This window comes from Microtus oregoni, unplaced genomic scaffold (genome assembly GCF_018167655.1).
Source record: "Microtus oregoni isolate MIOR12 unplaced genomic scaffold, Mior012 000025F_ref0000491, whole genome shotgun sequence".
Classification (NCBI taxonomy): Eukaryota; Metazoa; Chordata; class Mammalia; order Rodentia; family Cricetidae; genus Microtus; species Microtus oregoni.
The window spans coordinates 16,443,085-16,456,525 of NW_024543084.1; the positions used below are offsets into that span (position 1 = coordinate 16,443,085).

At 45.4% G+C, this 13,441-nt stretch overlaps 1 protein-coding gene across 2 annotated transcripts in view; it reads right to left on the bottom strand.

The window, feature by feature from the left end:
* Positions 1-13,441, bottom strand: part of Slc25a25 (solute carrier family 25 member 25) — a 33,502-nt gene that overhangs the window by 16,749 nt on the left and 3,312 nt on the right. The window lies entirely within an intron of this gene.

Below are 13,441 nucleotides of genomic sequence, written 5' to 3' on the forward strand. Positions count from 1 at the left end.
ACTACTGGGTAGTTGTTTCCTGAGATCACAGCTGAACGCGAACTCCTCTGCCCCACCCCCACCCCGCCCTCGAACTAGGCCCTGGACTCAGGTCTGTCCACTTAGCTGGGCAAATGACCATAATTAATCTTTAGTTGTTTTTAGTTTCACAGCAGACAAATACAAGTGACCAACTATCATCCCCCACAAAGGTGATTCAAAATGTTCATAATCATTCTATTTTAAAGATACAAGGCTGGGGAAACGGCTCTGTTGGTAATGGCACTTGCCAAACCCGGCTGATCTGAGTGTGATCTCGAATCCACAGGGGGAGCCCAGGACCTACTCCCTCAAACTGTCCTCTGATCTCCACGTGTGTGCCCACAAATATATACCTAAACATATTTACACACATAAAAATCACATTAACAGATGTAAGCCCCCCCAAAAGTCCATTAGATTCTTGGGAAAGGATGGGGAACCTCCAGCTTCTCCCACTGCTACAACCCCCAGAAAAGAAACCTAGGTGGGCCGGGCGGTGGTGGTGGTCCACACCTTTAATCTCAGCACTCGGGAGGCAGAGGCAGATGAGTTTGAGGCCAACCTGGTCTACAAGAGCTAGTTCCAGGGAGAGGCTCCAAAGCTACAGAGAAACCCTGTCTCAAAAAAAAAAAAAAAAAAAAGGAAGAACCTAGTTGGATACCAACTTTCAAAAGCTCCAGCCCTCCGCATCACAGTTTCAGTTTCAGCTTATTCTGCAGATGTGAGAAGTACTCATACACGCAAACCCACAAATAAACACATTCACACGTACACGTGTTATCTTTGTTATATAACTTTGCTTATAAATTTTCCTTTATTTTTGAGAATTCCTTAAATGTATCCAAAGAAATAATCTACTCATTTCCCTAGTTTCCCTCATGCCCCTATACACCCTATACTTTTTCTTTTTTTGGTAAATAACCCACTAACTCCAGTTAGTGCTGCCCACAGGTGCACAAGCCTGGGGTCATCCAACTGGAGCGTGAGAAACCTATAAAGTGATCAGCCAGTAGTGTCTCAGCCGGGGTGGGGTCTTGAGACTTTGTATACCAGGATCTTGTTTGATCTGGAGCAGGTAACCTCGTGACCCTCACAGTCAGGTGTGTGTAGAAGCTCCGCTCACAACACTCCACCCCATCCTCCAGCCCTTGCATTCCTTCTACCTCATCTTCTAAGAAGCTCCCTGAGCTGAGGCTGGGGAGAAGGCTCAGAGGTTAAGAGCCCTGGCTGCTCTTCTAGAGGTCCTGAGTTCAATTCCCAGCTCACAGCCATCTATAATGAGATGTAGTGACCTCTTCTGGTGTGCTGGCACACATGCAGACAGAACATCATAATCAATCAATAAATAAGTTAGTAATTAAAAAAAATGTCCCCTGACCATTGGCTTTGGTGGTGGAGGTTACTACAGCTGTCCTGTTTAGGGCTGAGGACGCAGTCCCTTTCTCAGCACGGAGGGTCCAAATCTCTCTGCTGACTGCTGCCCACTATAAAACGCCAAAGACTAGAGCAGCCCGGGTCTGCTGGTGTTCCAAACTGGGTGAAGGACTTTTCTTTTTTTCAGTGCAGGGTTTTTGTGTAGCCCTGGCTGTCCAGGAACTCACTCCATTGTCCAGGCTGGCCTTGAACTCAGAGATCCACCTGCTTTGGCTTCCAGAGTGCTGGGATTAATGGTGTGCACCACTACTCCTCCCTGGGTCAAGGACTTTTTTTGTTTTTAAAGCATACTGGAGACTGAATCCAAGGCTTTATAAACACTAGGCAAATCCCTACCAATGAGTTACAAACATCCCCAATTCCTTCTAACTCTAAGATTGTCTAAGTTAGGGTTTCTATTGGTGTGATAAAACACCATGACCTAAGCAACCTGGGGAGGAAAAGTTTATTTCATCTTACACGTCCTAATCACAGTCCATCTAAGGAAGTCAGGACAGGAACAGGAGGCGGAACTGGTGCAAAGGCCGTGGAGGAAGGAGTGCTGCTGGCTGGCTGGCTCCTCACTGTTTGCTCAGCTTTCTCATAGCACCCAGGACCACCAGCCCGGCTGTGGCCAGGCTGCGGTGGCGCACGCCTTTAATCCCAGCACTTGGAAGAGGATCTCTGTGAATTCAAGGCCAGTTCTAGGACAGCCAGGGCTACACAGAGAAACCCCATTTCAAAAAAACCCCAAAGAAATAAAAATAAAAATCAATAATCTTTATTACCGATTCAATATTCTTTCTTTTGTTCTTCTATCCCCACCACACACATATTGTTCCCTACTAAGGACGGAATCTAGAGTCTCTGCACAAGCACTTAATAAATAAAACTTTTTATAAGCCAGGAAGTGGTGGCACATGCCTTTAGTCCCAGCACTCAGGGAGGCAGAGGCAGGCGGATCTCTGAGTTTGAGGCCAGCCTGGTCTATAGAGTGAGTTCCAGGACAGCCAGAGATACGCAGAGAAATTGTCTTGACAAAATAAAACAAACAAAACAAACAAAACCCTTCATTTCCAGATGGGGTCTCTAAGTTGTTCAGGCTGCCTTTGGACCCATTCTATATCCAGACAACCTTGAACTTGATCCTCCTGCTATACCCCGCAAGAAGCTGGATTTATAGGCCTTTGCCACCAGACCCATTTTTTTTAATATTTATTTATTTATTTTGTATACAATATTCTGTTTTGCATGTATGCCTGCAGGCCAGAAGAGGGCACCAGACCTCATTACAGATGGTTGTGAGCCACCATGTGGTTGCTGGGAATTGAACTCAGGACCTTTGGAAGAACAGTCAGTGCTCTTAACCGCTGAGCCATTTCTCCAGCCCCCCACCAGACCCATTTCTAATTCAATATTCTTATGTGCAAAATGGGGACAGTTAATAGAACTGTTTTTGCTACTTTGGGCCAGTCTAGAGCCAAGACCCTAAATAAACACATCAATTCTGTGTGTGTGTGTGTGTGTGTGTGTGTGTAATACCAGGGATTGAATTTAGGGCCTTATCCAAGCAAGACAAGTGCTCTACCTACCAAGGCACAGCCATATCTAACAAATTAATATACCAATACACTTAAACCCTGTTTAGGCACAGAAAGGCAGAAAAATGAAGGAGATAGTGATGCTTGGGGTTCCCGCTTACAAAATTCCCTCATGTAGTAGGTACTGGCTTTTAATCAAACTTCTCCATATCACAGAGCTGAATTACAAACACCAGGGCTTCCAGTCAGGATTATCAGGAACTGATTCACACCTTCCTGCCTATAACAAGAAAAAACTATGGCTATATGAAGCAATGCTTTCAAGCCATTGAACACACACAAAGGCCAGTGCTTCCTGAGAAACGTGTAGAGGAGGCAATTGCTGCACTGCCACGGCTTCCTGCCTTGAGTTTCCAGGCTCTCACGCAGAGGCGGAGCTCGAATGGAGCTGGGTAATCTAATCTCCCAACATTGAATGGATGAGGCTGCTATCAGAGCAGTTTGAGTATTCAGAGGCAGGGTACAAAGAGGAGACAGCTGCAGAGAGAACCCTCACAATCCAGGTTTAAGGAAGAACACTCAAGAGGGTCTGGCTCCAAACAAGAGAGCACCTATCAAAGAAGGCCCTCTGTGGTCCAGTCTGTTTCTAACAACCACACCCAGATTCAGGCTGAAGGGTATTTTACCACCTGTTCCCATCACCTGAACAGACCAGGGCCAGCTGTGCTTTATGTGTCCTTCACCAATATTCTGTTAAACTCTTCCATCTTTGCCGCCTCCTTTCCCAGTGGTTAATATAGCCCATCTCTCATGCTGCGGCACCTAACTCAGAGAATTGGGGAGCTCACTGGTTTCTTTTGGGTCACCTGTCAATTACCACATCTCTAACTCTACTTCACTTGGCTTCCTGGGTTTGAGGCCCACCCAACTCTAATGCAGGGCTGGCACAGACAGCTTGCAAAACCTGCAGCCTGTATGTGTCGGCGGCTCAGTAAGAAGAGGGTGCCATCTGCAGTAGTATGCTACACTTCAGGAACCCGAACCTGCTGAGAAAAAGATTCTAAGGAATGGACCTGGTGGTAAGCAGCTGAATAAATGGCTTGTTCCAAATGACCCAGGAAATAAGTGTTCAGGGTAGAACACCCTCACAGAGCACACAGGACCACCACAGAGGGCCGCGGGAGCCTCATAACAGAGCCACGGGAGTGCCTGCTCCCGTGCCCACGATGCCCACCTCAACCTCCACGCCTGCCTACCTATTTAACTACCTGCTACTCATCTCTGCGTTACTTTGCATAACATTCAGAACAGGTGCTGTCAGAGGGAACACCTGCCTTTTAATGAAAAAAAAAAAATGAAGCCAAACTTCATTTGACAGAAAGCCAGGTTGATTTGGCTGACTGATTTCATAATGAGGACTGATTATGCCAATGAGGTCACAGGGAGGCCCCTGTCCACCAGCTAAATGGGTCAATCCTGAGGCTCTAAGGCAGTGGTTCTCAACCTTCTAATGCTGTGACCCTTTAATACAGTTCCTTATGATGACCCCCAAGCATAAAATTATTTTCATTGCTACTTCATAACTGTAATTCTACTACTGTTATGAATTGTAATGTAAATATCTCATATGCAGGATATTGGATACGTGACTCATGTGAAGGGGTCACCCAACACCCCACCAAGGGGTCAAGACCCACAGATAGAGAATCACTGTTCTGAGGCTTTTCACCAAAACCAGAACTGAAACCAACAAACAAAAGATAGAAATGTACAAAGAGACACAGGAGTTCCAAGCCACGTGGTCACGATTTACTATTTCAGAGACCCAACTGTAGCAGGTAAGGGTGTCTAGGCTGGAACGAATCAACCAGCTAATTCAATTGAGTTCCCTTCACTAAGCTACCCTATGGGAGCCAGAGTTTTGGGATGTAAGGCAGGGTGAACAGACCAGACCAGACCCTCCTGCCAGTGACTCAGCCCTCAATTAAGGAACAAGGAACAGCCAGCCCTTGTCCCCTGGCACTGCTCAGGCGGTAAAGCTGGTAGTGATGAAAAGCATGGAATCCCCTAATCTGCATCGAGGAGGGAAACACAGAAAACCCCTGACTGGGGCAGAGAACAAGAGGTCTACACATCAGTCTCCTGAGTGGTTTGTTCCTGCTGGTGAAAGCCCGTCCCCATCGTTCAAGGTGAATGCCTTTTCAACAAAGATGCCTTTTTCTAGTCTCTAAAAGAAAAAGTGTACAAAATTAGGACAAGAATGAAGCCAGTCTTCACTGAAACACGCCGTGATCTACGTTCTCCCAAGACCACGGTTCTCATTCTGATTAGATTATCTATCAAGTTCCTGAGAGATACAAACAGAGGCCGACATGTAAAATCCCACGTGCCTAAAACAAAACCTTCCCATCCACACCCTTCCACTTTCTGGGAGTCCAGAGACAAACCAGCAGCCTCAGTGGGACAGTGTATGCCCAGTTTGCACAAGGCCCTGGAATTTGATTCCCAGAGCTGCCAAAAACAGTGTTTTTGGTTTCTCAAAAACTGACTTAAGGATCAAAGCTTGGGATCAGGTTAGATCAGGTAGCTCCAGCACATAGAAACCAGAGGGAGGAAGATTATATGAGCCCAGGAATTCCCAGCCAGCCGGGACAACCCAGCAGAGTCCAACAAAACAGATCAGTGATGCGGTACCACCTTAACTTCCCAAGACCACAAGGATGTTGGGAGACAAAGGCAGACAGGGATGTACTCATGGCCAGACAGGGTAAAGCGTGAGAGTCTGTCTCAGGAATAAATAACCAAAGAGCAGGAAGAGGAAACCACTCAGACTGCCTTCTACAGGCAGCAGAACTGTCAAGGGTAGTTGGGAGAATTCTAACAAAGAATGACTTGCTTGAACCAGACTAGCTCTTGAAACCCATTCCGAAATATATTTATTATGAAACTATCTAGTTCTCTGGTCCTAGTTTCCTTTTCCTATAGGTTGGAGATGAAGAAACTCTAGTAAACAAAATACACCTACAACATGAAAGAAAAATGGAAAAAAGTGAGCTGCGTTCCAGTGTGTTCTATAGGGTGCTACTGGAATAGCTCCCTCCAATGCCTCTGCAGAGCCCTGGACGAGCCACTTCCTTGGTAAGCAGAGTGTGGAGGCTGAACTGCAAACCTGAATGTGCTCCAGATCTAACATCCTATGGGGTCAAAGTCCACCTGAAGATAACATTTCCGGTCAGTACAGATGGCCGTGAACAACTATAACCCAAAGCTCGGTGGGGGTGGAGACAGAGGCTCCTGAGTTGCGGCCAGCCTGGGCCACACAGTAAGACCATCTCAAAATAAAATAAAATAAAATAAAAATCTAAATACCTATCTACAAATAAATATACACGACACTAACTAAAAGCAAAAACAGAGATTCAGCATGTGGAGATGCGCAAAGGCCAATAGAACTGGCTAAGGTGGCCACTGTCACTGCTTTAATCTAACAGGATGATTCACTGTGCCACGCAACTGAAGGGGAAGGTTTAGCACAGTTTCCTCAGTTCTTGGTGACCTAAACTACTCTCTCTGGCTAGGAGTGTGGCTCAGTGTAAAAGCATTTGCCTGGATATACAGGACCCAGGGTTTGATTCCCAGCAAGACACAAAACCCCAAACTAACCTCCTCTACCGTTTTCACCACTGACATTTCAGTGGCTTGAGAATTTTCTCAAGGGGGGAGGGTGGAGGAAGGTGGGCCCAGGGTGGCTGGAATAATGAGAGCTCAGGGAGCAGCAGGAACAGCGGGGACAGCAGCTGCCTCCCTCCTCGGCTCCAGTGGAGAAGGGTCCGTGACTCACCCCCTGCTTCCTGGAAATCCAGCTCCTGCTGCCTCATTCCAATTGATTTGTTTTAAAGGGAAATGCATCTTTAGAACAATGCCTTTGGGGTTTGTTGTTGCTGTTGGTGTCTTGTCTTTACCGTTCAGGTCTTTTCTGCTCCACACATTGGAGCAACACTTACCTTTTGAGGGGCTTTGGATTATGCACTGATGTGCCAATGTCATAAGCTCAAAGAGCACACTGTAAAGTGTTTCATCTGTTTTCATACATAGTGGCCTTGAACTTGCAGTTCTGCCTCTTCTTGAGTGCTGGGGTCGCTGGAATGTACACCCAGTGCAATATTGTAAAAGCTAAGGGTAAATTCCAATCCCTTAGGAGGAAGGAGACTGTGTGCTGAACTAAACTGGGTAGACTCCAAACAGTGGGTCCTGGTACTGACTTGGCCCAACCTCTAGGCCTCAGACTCAAGAGCGTAAAACCTTCAAAGGTTTTAACTAAACTCTACTGAAGCTTGCCTTCTCAACCTCAAAGTCATCTCTGAAATCGAGGCAACATTACCCAAGACTAATGAGAACAAAATGCTTGAAGGTCAGTGCTGTGAGCATCTGTGTCCCAGGAAACATCTGGACTGAACACCCACATCTATAAACAGTAATCTCGTCCTTTAGAATGTCTTCATTTTAATCTTCCCAAGGTTCACAAGGCCAGGCTTCTCAGAACCCACACCTGCTTCCAAACTGCTTTAGCTTGCGGATGAGTCTGCTCTCCACGGTCACACCCCCTTTACTCCCCATACCCTTTCACTCTTCGCATGCGCAGACTGGGGGCAGAAGCATATTTAACCAATTTGAGGCATTATGTTTTTAAACAATCAACGGGAGGAATGTCACCTGGTATGTATCAGACCCAGTACAGTGGATCACACCTACAATTGCTGCTACTTGGAAGGCAGAGGATAATTGCCTAGGTAAACTCTCAAGGTCAGTCTGGGCGAATTAGGAGAACCTAATCTGATACCCTCTTCTGGCCTCCATTGGCACCAGACAGGCACATGGTGCACGCACATATGTAATACATACATACATACATGCAAGCTAGCAAACATATATACATAAAATAAAAATAAATATGAAAAAGATTAGATCCGCCTGCCTCTGCCTCCCGAGTGCTGGGATTAAAGGCTGTGTCACCGCCGCTCGGCAAAACATTCTAATTCTTAGCATAAAAAAATTGGAGGCTAGTCAGGGAGTGGTGGCACACTCCTTTAATACTAATACTTCAGAGGCAGGCGGATCTCTGAGTTTGAGGCCAGCCTGATCTACAGAGCGAGTTCCAGTGGCCAGAACTACACAGAGAAACCCTGTCTCAAAAAATATCGGAGGCCTGTTGCCATGCTGCAGATGACAGCCCTGCCACCAAGTCAGGCAGCACAAAAATGTTCCAAGAAGCAGAGCACTTGGGGTAGGGCAAGAACAAAGGTGCTGTTTAAGAACGGGGAAACTTGCTAGGCTAAGGCGGGCCGTTCCTTTGATCTCCTGACCTTCTGACCAAGGAAGGCAGCAGGTGTCACAGCACGACTCTCTGCAAGCTTCCTGGTGGCCAGAGTGAATCGGGAGCACGCAAGTCTGGGTGAAGGGAAAAACCTGATTGTTGTTTGGAAAACTGGAACTAATGACACAAAATAGAGTCACCTGGAAAGAGGTACCCTCAGTCGAGGAATTGTCTCCATCTGATTGGCCCATGGGGTTTTTCTTAATTGCTAATTTATATGGGCAAGGACAGCCTACCATGGGCAGTGCCATGCCTAGGCAGGTGGGCCTGGCCTATATAAAAAGGCAGCTGAGCAAGCCAGAGGAAGAAGGTCAGTAAGCCTCTGTGGTCTCTGCTTCAGTTTTTTTTTTTTTTTTTTTTTTTTGGTTTTTCGAGATAGGGTTTCTCTGTGGCTTTGGAGCCTGTCCTGGAACTAGCTCTATAGACCAGGCTGGTCTCGAACTCACAGAGATCCGCCTACCTCTGCCTCCCGAGTGCTGGGATTAAAGGCGTGCGCCATCATCGCCTGGCTCTGCTTCAGTTCTTGTCTCTAGATTCCTGACTTGACTTCCCTTAATGATGAACTGTACCATAGAAGCATAAACCAAATAAATCCTTTCTTCCCCCAAGTTTGCTTTAGTCGGTGTTTTCACAGCAACAGAAAGCAACTAGAAAAGAGAAATCTAAAAGAAAAAACTTTTTAGATTATTAAAAGTGGACAAAATCTGGAAAAATACACACACACACACTATATATATATGTATATATACATACATACATACATATATATATATATATACATATAACCAGCATCTGAAATGAGAGATTCAAACTGCCATACTGATAAAGATTCTTGGGAAAGGTGGACCTCCTGGTCATGGTCCTGCAGTTAGCAAACAAGCTATAGGAACATCTGAGTCCAGATCATAGACCGCACAGATCCACTATTTAAAGGGCACAATTGGGAGCCAGAGATTTGGCTTGGCTGTATTTACCAGTGAAGCACAGCCCTGACTTTAATACCATCACTGAATAAGCCTGGTGTGGTGGCCTACTTCTGCCCCTAGCACAGGGCAGGCAGAAAGTTCAGGAGGTTAAGGTCATCACTGCCAACAGACTAAATTCAAGGCCAGCCTGGGATACAGGAGAACCTTTTGAAAAAAGTGGTTTTCAGTATCTCTGTAGGTGTGTTCAGAGTCATTTTTCACCTGAAAACATTTTAGCATTCAAGAAGAAACCCTACCACCCCTCCCTACCACATTTCTATTTCTCCTCCCGGATTAGAACACCAGTAATCTACTTTCTGTCTCTATGGGTAACCCTATTTGGGATTATATAGACAGAACATAAAATGCATGCTCTTCTCCCCACTGGCTTCTTTGCATTGGCTGAGTCTTAGCAAACTCCCAGGAAGCCATAAAATCCATGCAAGGTGCATTACATGAGATGTGCATGTGAACACCTACAGCTTTTAGCAGGATCAGCAGACATCACGGGAAGATAACACAGCAAGTTTCCCAATTTTCGTTATGTGTACTGGGGGCAGAGGTCAACAAGGTCTCACACTATGCACTCCAGGCTGGTTTCAAGCTTGAAAACTTCCTGTCTCAGCCTCCTACATTCTGGGGTTACAGATGTACACCACCATGACTCATGGTTTTCAAATTTTTACTAAATTTTTTTAGTGTATAAAATAATGGGTTTCCTGATTGCTCTTCGAGCAGATGAGGGAGGGGGACTTGATCGGGGGAGGGGGAGGGAAATGGGAGGCGGTGGCGGGGAGGAGGCAGAAATCCTTAATAAATAAATAAATTAAAAACAAAAATAAAAAAATAAAATAAAATAATGGGTTTCATTTTGACATTTTCATATAGGTATATTAGTTTTTGGCTTCCTAAAGGGCTCCTGCATGACTGCTCTTCTGTTCTTGAAGGCACTTTTTCAGCACATGAATAGCTGACATAAGACTATAGGTCTCAGATAACAAAGAACTAACATGATCCAGGTTACAGGTTAGATGACCTTCCTTGAATGATGCCACAAGAGGATCCTACATCAAGTGGAAAGTTGAGCAGGAACTGCATGACTTTGGTGGTCAGTGACTTTCAAATCCCAAAATTCTAGGCCAGGTGTAGGGACACACACCTTTAATTCCAGTATTCTGCAGAATAGGTAAGACCCCTGAGAGTTCAAGGTCAATCTGGTTTACACAGTGAATTCCAGCATAGCCAGGGCTACAGAGAGTAACCACATCTTTAAACAAAAAGAAAAGAAAAGAAAAGAAACGATTAGCAGGGAGGTGGTGGCACGTGCCTTAAATCCCAGCGCTCAGGAGGCAGAGGCAGGTGGATCTCTGTGAGTTCGAGGCCAGCCTGGTCTACAAGAGCTAGTTCCAGGATAGGCTCCAAAGCTACAGAGAAACCCTGTCTCAAAAAAACCGAAAAGGAAAAAGAAGGGCTAGGGAGATGGCTCAATGGTTAAGAGCGCTGGCTGTTCCTCCAGAGGACGAGGGTTCAATTCCCAGCACCCACATGGCAGCTCATAACTATCTGTAACTCCAGTTCCAGGGGATCTGATACCTTCACACCAGTGCACATAAAATAAAGTTATATATGTGAAGAAAAAAGAAAGGAAAGACAAGAAAATCCAGGTCTCAAGAAAACCCAATTCTAATAGGAAATGGGAAAATTCTATGCATTTGGTAGACCAATAATTTTGTCCACTGATTTTACCCACAGTTGTATTTAGCTGGATTACAAATGAATTCCAGCAGAGGATGTTTGCTCCACTCCCATGTGGTTTCTGAGAGCTTAGTAATTAGTGTCTCTCTGAACAAAGGGATGCATCTGTGAAGCTTCACTCCAGACAGACTAGGAAGTAAGTATTCCTACTCATCATTTTGGTCCATCTTTCCCAGTATCAGCTTTGGAGTATTATTTTGGAGGCAAGAACTCACTATGCACCTCAGGCTAGCCTTGAACTTCCAACCCCCTCCCATTAGCCTCCTCAGGGCCACTATGCCCAGTTTCAAATATGTACACACTTTTCAAATTGGTCCCGTGATCATGAGTTTGAGTCAATAACTAAGTTGGCAACAATATAGCACAATGAATTTAATAAATACACTCAGTCTAAGGTTTTCCTAATGGGCCACTACATTATTGCCAATGATGTCTGTCCCCTTCCCAAGGGAAAGGCTCTTCCATAGCTGGGCATAAAGTTCACACCTGTAACCCTAACCCTCTAAGGCTGAGTCAGGAGAATAGATGCACGTTCCAAGCTAGTGAGGGCTACAAGAGACCCTGTCTTCACCCAAAGGGGGTAGGAGGAGACTGAGAATGTATCTGGATTGGTAGAGTGCTTGCCTAGTGATGTGGGATTCCCCTCTGTGTGCTGTGATTACCATTAATGAATAAAGAAAACTGGCTTGGCCTGATAGGGTAGAGGTAGGTGGGGAAACCTAAACTGAATGCTGGGAGAAAGAAAGGTGGAGACACCATATAGCCCTGCCGGAGACAGATGCCCAGAACTTTAGCAGGAAAGTCTCAGCCACGTGGCCATACACAGATTAATAGAAATGGGTTAAATTAGTATGTGAGAGTTAGCCAATAAGAAGCTAGAGCTAATGGGCGAAAGAGTGATTTAATTAATACAGTTTTTGTGTGATTATTTTGGGGTTAAGCGGCTCCTCCTACAGCCTAACATGCACAGAGTCCTGGACCAGGCACGGTGTCACATACCTGTGATCCCAGCACTCAGGGATCAGAAGTTCTAAAGTTAGTCTCAGTAACACAGCAAGTTCAAGCCTAGCCTGGGCTAAGTGAGATCCTGTATCAAAAAATAAGTCCTTTCTTCTTTAGGCAAGACTATCTTCTCTAAATCTATCTAGTTTTGGCCAATATGAAGAAGGTCGGAAGTTTAGAGATGCTGTCTAGTTAAACGATACTAGCTCACCAGTAACAATGTTTGATTTGATAATTTCAAGTCAACAGAGATTACGCCCTGTGTACATGACTCAGGTCAGGGAAAAGACAGGGCAAGATGAACTCTTGCTCTTTGATGGGATGTCTGGGATAACCTTGAAGGCTGTATTGTGGAAGCACCGTGATTGTTTCTGAGTGGGTGTCTGGGCTAGGGATGTGGCTCGGGGCACATGACTTGTTTCAGTTGCGTAGGACCCTGTGTTGGCCCTCCCAACACTGGGGAGGCTTCATCTTTCTCAAGTTCTCCCCAAAGGCCAGGTCTGGATCTCACTTCACTAAAGATGAGAGGAGTGCATCTTGTAATATTTGGCAAGCTGGCGTTAAACTTTTGGACTCAAGCAATCTTCCTGCCCAGCCACTCTCCTAACCTGAAGCCATGCTACCACTAAAAGCATCATCATTTTGGATTGGTTCTTTCTTCCCTTGTAAAATGATGTAAAATCATGTTACTGTCATGTTTGTTTTTGTAGGGCTCTAGAATAGCAAACAACACGGCATCTTGAATGCTCTGGATGAAACTCTTGCCCCTGTGAGTGCCCACAAATCTTATCTAGAGAAAAGCACAGCTGTTTACAGGTAAAACAAACTGCTTTCTTCCTTTACTTGGCTGCCAAGTACTAACCTATGTTTTAAACTTGTTTTAAGACATAAATTTTGTTTGGTCACATGAAAATGCCCAAAATAGTCAGTGCTATAAGTAGCCCAGTCTGAGTGTCATCTCCCTAAAGTCACTGCCGGTGATGTCATCTTTTAGTTCTTTAATAAACCCTTCCCTTCCTTTTGTCCCAAGACAGGCTTCTTCCTCACATGCCCCTTATGAAGAAAATTTCCCTGGCTGGCTGCCATGAATTTCTCTGCCCATTTCCATTTTAAGTAATTTTTCTGTCTCAGTCTCTTCTGGAACAAAGGCAGAAGGCAAAACTTACTGGTTTATTTTTAAAAGAAAACTTCACGTCAAGCTGTTCTAAGCTAGCAAGAGGCTTTGTGGAGTCACATGACCCCTGTTCGCGGCATCCGCTGATAAGAGCTCACAGCTGATTCCTATGAAAACCTCCACCTCAGACCAGTTTCCCATGGGCCACGGGAAGCAGCTTCCTGCTGCACCATGTTTGTCAAAGCTTATCCCACAG